The sequence below is a fragment of the Coenobita brevimanus genome, chromosome 91 (genome assembly GCF_032717465.1).
Source record: "Coenobita brevimanus isolate Jiangsu-jjx chromosome 91, ASM3271746v2, whole genome shotgun sequence".
Classification (NCBI taxonomy): domain Eukaryota; kingdom Metazoa; phylum Arthropoda; class Malacostraca; order Decapoda; family Coenobitidae; genus Coenobita; species Coenobita brevimanus.
The window spans coordinates 4,533,283-4,540,367 of record NC_137044.1 but is presented as its reverse complement, the minus strand read 5'-3'; positions in this window follow the sequence as shown (position 1 = coordinate 4,540,367).

Here is a 7,085-nt window from a genome sequence, read left to right as displayed (position 1 = left end):
CAATTTTCTGGGGTCCACTTTGTCCATATCCAATTGAACCTACGGCCATAATCACTGAAAATGTACTCTTCGCTATAGAGCTGTAATACTCATCATCAAAATTATCATCATCAGTACTGCCACCATCATCATCAAACTCATCATCATCATCATCATCATCATAACAACAATCACCATCACCCTCCTCCTCCTCCTCCTGATCATTATCATTATCATCACCACCACCATCATCATCATCATCGTCACAACAATTACCATCCTCCTCCTCCTCCTCCTCATGATCATCATCATCACTACCACCACTCAAGCCCCATATGTAGTAGGTATATATAAACAAAGATACTACAATCCATCACAGTAAATAAAAAATTATATACCAGCATATATTTTTATGCATCTTTATATCAGCGTAGAGTGCCAAGGCTAGGCTTACCTCAGGCCAGCACATTTAAGAATAGATGACCATGATCCTGCCCCTAGCGACATTAAAAAATATATATATATGCCTTATTTATTTTCACCTTGTATGTACCTGTGACCTGATCTGACTAGTAACCAAGGAGACTCGTGCCCCATTTACTCAAAGATCTCTCTCCTTTCAGCCAGGTGTAGTCACATTAGAAGGTCTCGAGTCAGACGCCCTACCACTGAGCCACTCTGATCCCAAATATACATTTATATACAGTATATAAATATTTATATTTATATAAATACATATACAGTTATCCCTTTAAGACCCGGACGCCCAAGACCCGGACACCCCAAGTCCCAGACATTTTGAGCTTAGGTCAAAAAAAAAAAGATGTGTTCATCCCCACTCTAACTTTGTCGCGCGGTGACGAACAGCTGTGTTTTGGCGTGTAGTTCAGGTGACGTCTGCCCCTACATCCTCCCCACTTCCCACCTACCTACCGTCGTGATTGCACACTCGTCGCCATGGCTGCCCACGTGCTCGCTTTTGTGGTGGACAGTGAATAAACTGCAATACCTCGCCACTAGACCACATGGGAATTTACAATGCTGTGTAGTGTTAAGAAATTAGAATTCAGAGTGCAAAGGATTAAGTGCAGAGTGCAACACTGGCGTGTTGCAACTGGTATGGCGCAAGTAAGAATAGAATGTGCAGTGTTAAACAATTATAATTCACAGTGCAAAGGATTAAGTGCAGTACAACACTGGATTGCTGTACGTGCCTGATGTGCTCCTTCACCACTGTCAGAGCCACAGACGAGGCGGATTAATCTTCGCGACGGTTACGGACGTGTCGTAAGTACCCTGTACACTGCTAAATATTTTCCATACTCACTTCTAATTTCTCGTTCTCTGGTTCCTTTTCATTTATTTTATGGATTCTGTCCCTTATTGTGTGAATAGGGTCTTAAATAGATGCTGTGCATGTCCGGTAGAGAGTTATTTAGGTGGTTTTCAAAGTTAGGTTGGGTTGGGATCTATAAGTACCTGTCCTGGGGCATTTTTTCCAAGTCCCGGACAAAACCAAGTCCCGGACATGCCTTTGGCTCTATTACATTGGATCTTGGAGGGATTACTGTATACCGGTGATTATTTATATAAATATATATTTTTATCAATACTGTACAGTATATAAATATTCTTTGTTCAGTTTTGAAGGCTCCAACATGTGTGCATGCGTCGGCCTTGGTCACCTAATACCAGCTCTCCATGTTGCTCGATCTCTGACAGCTTCCCGAGTCAGTCCCTTATCCCTGATATATATATATATATATATATATATATATATATATATATATATATATATATATATATATATATATATATACAGTACTCTCACATCCAAGACGGTAATATTGTCGCCCGAGGGTCCCGTCTTGGACCAACACAAGACCATATGGAAAAACTTAACATTGTCACAAAATCCTCAAAAAGTGTCCGCAGAAACATCAACCGAGACCTATTTTGGCACCAAAGCAAATTTCCTCACCTTGAAAGTGTGTGCTTCTGAGCTTGTTATCTCCAGTTTAGTAGCTCAGTTAACTCCAGCTTAGTAGCCTGAGGTAGATGGCGGCATTTCAAGGGGTTAACAGTTTCCTAGGCATGGTTACATAAGGAGAGACAATGACCTTGGAGGAAACGCTGAATGCAACACACGGTAAGTGTGTCCATGATGCTCTAATGAGGGAGACAATTTAGACAAAAGCATGCCCCGTATGCTCATCACGTGACGAGATGCCAATATTTTATTGGATAGCATCGCAATCACGTCACTCTCCCGGGCGTGGGAACCACGTTGGACCAGGTAAGACAATCATAGCTGTATTCTCCTCGGATTTGGGCCGTTATGAACCGTTTGTTCCGTTTTGGACGTGTGCAACCGTATAACAGCAATATATCGAATTATTATTTATGGTCTCAGTCTTGGACGCGAAACATCTTGGGCAAAAGCATCTTGGACGCAAGAGTACTATGTAAATATATCTATATATATATATATATATATATATATATATATATATATATATATATATATTTATACAGTACAGTATATCTATCTATCTATCTATCTATTGCCGGACGCCTCAATCCCGTTTGGGGTGGCCACAAACAAATCGCCTCCAAGTCGCCCTGTCCCCCGCCATTTCACTGAACTGCTCCCAACTCACACCCCCCTCTCTCATATACCTCTCCACCCCATCCCTCCATCTCATCCTCGGCCTCCCCCTCCCTCTTCCCCCCTCCACCTCACTCGCATACACTTTCTTCGTCAGTCTTTCACCCTCCATCCTCTCCACATGGCCAAACCACCTCAGTGTGTTCCTCATATATATATATATATATATATATATAAATAATTAAGGTGCTCTAATCAGATTAAGCTTGTGTAGGTTTATGTCTAAGGGGTGGTTGGGGTTTATTGCTCATGTAATGCCACTCAGAGATGAGTGAGGCTGGTCACCCTCATCTCAAATGTCAGGACCAACTTGCCTAGCCCCGGGTTCCTACGCTCCTCTATAGAGCGACATAGGATCGGATGATGGATGGACAAAAATAAAAATAAAAAAATAATTTGGTTTTACACCAGGTATCCCCGAAAGGCTAAGGTTGCCCCTGGGTAGAGGACTTTTGGACTGGAGTGTGTAGCATTTTATGACCAGATGCCCTTCCTGATGTCTACCAATGACCCTTGGGTGGATTCGATCCTCCAACCCTTCGGTCAGAGCGGAACGCTCTAACCCACTGAGCCACGGCTGCTACAGATGGATTATATATCTGTACTCTAAATATATATATATATATATATATATATATATATATATATATATATATATACAGAGAGAGAGAGAGAGAGGAAGTCCAAGACGGATCCACTCGCAGCTCCACACTGGATGGCCAGGTTTCAGTCAATAATGAGACTTTGGCAAAAGCTTTGCCATTGCACTTGACATCTGAAAGGCTTTTGATCGTCTGGCATAAATCATTCCATGTGAGTAGCAGCCGTGGCTCAGTGGGTTAGAGCACTCCGCTCTGGCCAAAGGGTCAGAGGTACGAGTCCACCCAAGAGTCATTGGCAGACGCCAGGATGGGCATCCGATCATAAAGTGCTACATGCTCCAAATCAAAGTCCTCTCGCCAGGGGCAACATCTTAGCCCTTACTGAAAAAGGGGACATGGTGTAAAACTCAAAAAATATACTGTATACTGTATAAATATATATATATATATATATATATATATATATATATATATATGTATATATATATATATAATCCCTCCACTATCCGACGTAATAGAGCCAAAGGCATGTCCAGTGTCATATGCACGGAGTGACTTTGTGCTGGAAGTTACCGTTCCCTTCTCTATTAAGCCAAAATTAACCTAACTTTATCCTAGATCAACCTAAACTAAACTAATCTTAATTCACGAAATGACTCATTTCACAATCTGCCTGTAACATACATATACAGTATATCATTATTTATATATATCCATATATTGACCTATAGTTACCAACAGGTTGATAAGACATCCAACTATCTTCCGGATACAGCACGTGTATTTCGTACAATGTTGTTGATAAATGGCACAAAATTTGAGATAACATGTGGATACTTTCAAAATAGAAGCTAAACGGCCACTCGGCGCATGTGCACTGCGAGGAACGGCAACTTTTGGTATGTCACTCCATGCATACGACACAGGAAAGTGGTCCCATCCGAATAGTGGACCCCTGCCTCCTGGACTTGTATTTATGGACTCTAACCTAGCCTAACTCAGAGAAACACCTACATAACTCCCTACTGGACATGGATAGCACCTATTTAAGACCCTATTCACAACAATAGGGAACATAAAAAGATTGAAATATATGCAAAGGAACCAGAGAATGAGGTTTTAGAGGTGAGTATACACAATATTAAACAATCTGGGTACCTACAACAAGTCCATGGCTCCTGGACTAGTACTTATGGACCCTAACCTAGCCTAACTCAGAAAAACACCTCCCTACTGGACATGCATAGCACCTAAGACCCTATTCACACCAATATGCGACATAAAAGAGTGAAATGAGATTTTAGAGGTAAGTATGGAAAATACAGTACAATATGAAACATTCTGGGTACTTACAACAAGTCCCTGGCCATCTCGATGCATAACCTGCCTCCTCTCAGACTGTGACAGTAAAAAGGTGTACCTGATGCACCTGCAGTACATGAAGTCTTGCACTGAACTTAAGTCATTTGCACTCAGAATTCTATTTTCTTAACACTGCGCACTCTAGTCTTGCTTGCGCTCCATTGTACCTTAATGAAATCACTGTTGCACTCGGCACTAAAGTCTTTGCACTCAGAATTCCATTTTCTTAACACTGTGCACTGTTCTTTTCACTGCACAACACTGTGAATTCCCGTGTGGTCTAGTGGCGAGTTCTTGCTGTTTATTCACTGTCAGAGTCTGAGAGTAAATGATGCAGGTGGCCTAGGGGCACATTGCTGGGACGTGGTGATGGACCACCCACTGCAGATGACTCTGAAGAGAGGCGTAAACTCATGTCCAGTGGCGACTCCATCGTGCCTGATGTGCTGGGCTGTGGCTCGGAGAATGAGGGTCTGTCTTGGGAAGGCAATGGTGTGGAGCCAGGGCTGGGCACAGCGGGGATCATGGGTCTGAAAAAGCTGTCAATGGTTGATTGATGCAAGGAACGACGATTTTGACGATTGACGATGCGCTGCCTGAAAGTGCGCACTTCCTCTGCAAGTCTCAAGGGCCCCATCTCCCTGTCGCAGTCCGGGTGTTCCAGGTAGTTGAGAACGAACTCTACATGTTCCCAAGAGTGCGCTCAGCTTAGGGATGGCTGGAGTAGTGGCACGCTGAGAGGAGTCTGCATCATCGTCGCTGTCCTCATCGGAATCAAGCTGGGTACCTATACCTGCAACTGAAGATACAATTTCGATATCAGACATGGTCTGACACCCAGGATCACCCTTGTTGTCATCCAACCACTCATGCACTTCGTCCACATCAACATCATCGCCATGCGCACGGAGACATGCATGGAAGTCATCCACGTCGAAACCTACAAAATCATGCACCACATCCGTTCCAAGAAGCAGACGAGACCAACCACTTTCTAGAGTCTCGACAGGGACTTCCTTCCATGCACCGGCCTAGTTACAGATTGCAGACTTGGTGTTGTAGAGGCAAAGATTTTCCAAAGTCCGCTGGCCTGGCGTGTCCCGTCCCTCCCTGTGCTCATCCTCGTCCTCGAGAACAACCATCACCTCGTCCAGAAATTTCCTTTGGTACAGCCTCTTCACTGTCACGATCACTCCTTGGTCCACTGGTTGGATGAGAGCAGTCATATTAGGTGGCAAAAACATGCACCTAATGCAGCCATTCACAACCACCAACTTTTTGTCGGACGGGTGCGCAGGTGTATTGTCCAAGAGAAGGAGGGCCTTTCCCTGGTCGTGCGAGAATCCCAATTTCTCTGTCTGGTAATGGACGACCTCCTTGATGAAATGGCGATGGAACCAGTCTTTGAAGATCTTGGCTGTGAACCAAGCCTTCACAAAATGGTACCAAACGACAGGAAGGACATCCATCACCCCACGAAGACACCGAGGCTGCTTTGCACAGCCAACAATAATGGACTTGGGCCGGTGCATGCCATTAGCATTGGCACAACACAAATCAGATATCCATTGCTTGGAGAGCTTGCGGCCAGGTGCACGCTTCTCCGTCTCCTCGGCAAGAGTGTTTGTTGGCAAGGAGCGTTAGAATAAACCAGTTTCGTCAGCGTTGTAGACTTGACCGAGAGTGAGGCCCTCCCTGTCGATCAAGCCCTTCACCTTCTGCCGAAACTCCTCTACTCCATCCTCGTTGGCGTCCAAAGCTTCGCCATGGGCCTTACGGTTGGAAAGGTCATTCCATAACTTGAACGCGGAGAGACAACCCTCTGATGCCTTGACGTCTGGGGCGTCGCAAAGCTTTGCGAACTTCTCAGCAGCAGCCTTCAGCTCCGTGCCATGAACCAGCACACCAGCAGCACGTTGTTGTCGATACCAAATCAACGTGGAGCGGTCAAACCGGGGAATAAACATCATCTTCCTCTCCACATTGCGTTTGTTCTTCGACGAGAAGTCACCTGTGTACTGCATAAGTCTGTCACGGAATCTCTTGATATCAAACAACGTAGAGCGGGACAGGTTAAACTCACAGAGGATACATGACATCGACCATCCTGCGTACACCTTGTCCAATATCTCCCTCTTCTCCAGAGTCAAAACCACTCTCTCCCTCTTCCCAGGCGGCGGGGACCTCATCAGCAGAGAAGAGGAGGCAGGAGAGAAACAGGAGAGCCTGCAGCAGGTAGGGCACCACCACAAAAGCGAGCAAGTGGGTGGCCATGGTGAGGAGCGTGCACTCACGACAAAAGATGGGTGGTAAGTGGGGAGGGTGCAGGGGCGCTCTAGCAGACGTCGGCGGAACTACGCACCGAAACACAGCTGGTCCGCGCTGGGCGTCAAGTTCAAATTATGGAGGAGAAAAAAATTCAGATTTTTTCGTATTTTTTGCGTTTCTTGGGCAATTTGGGGATTACTCAGACC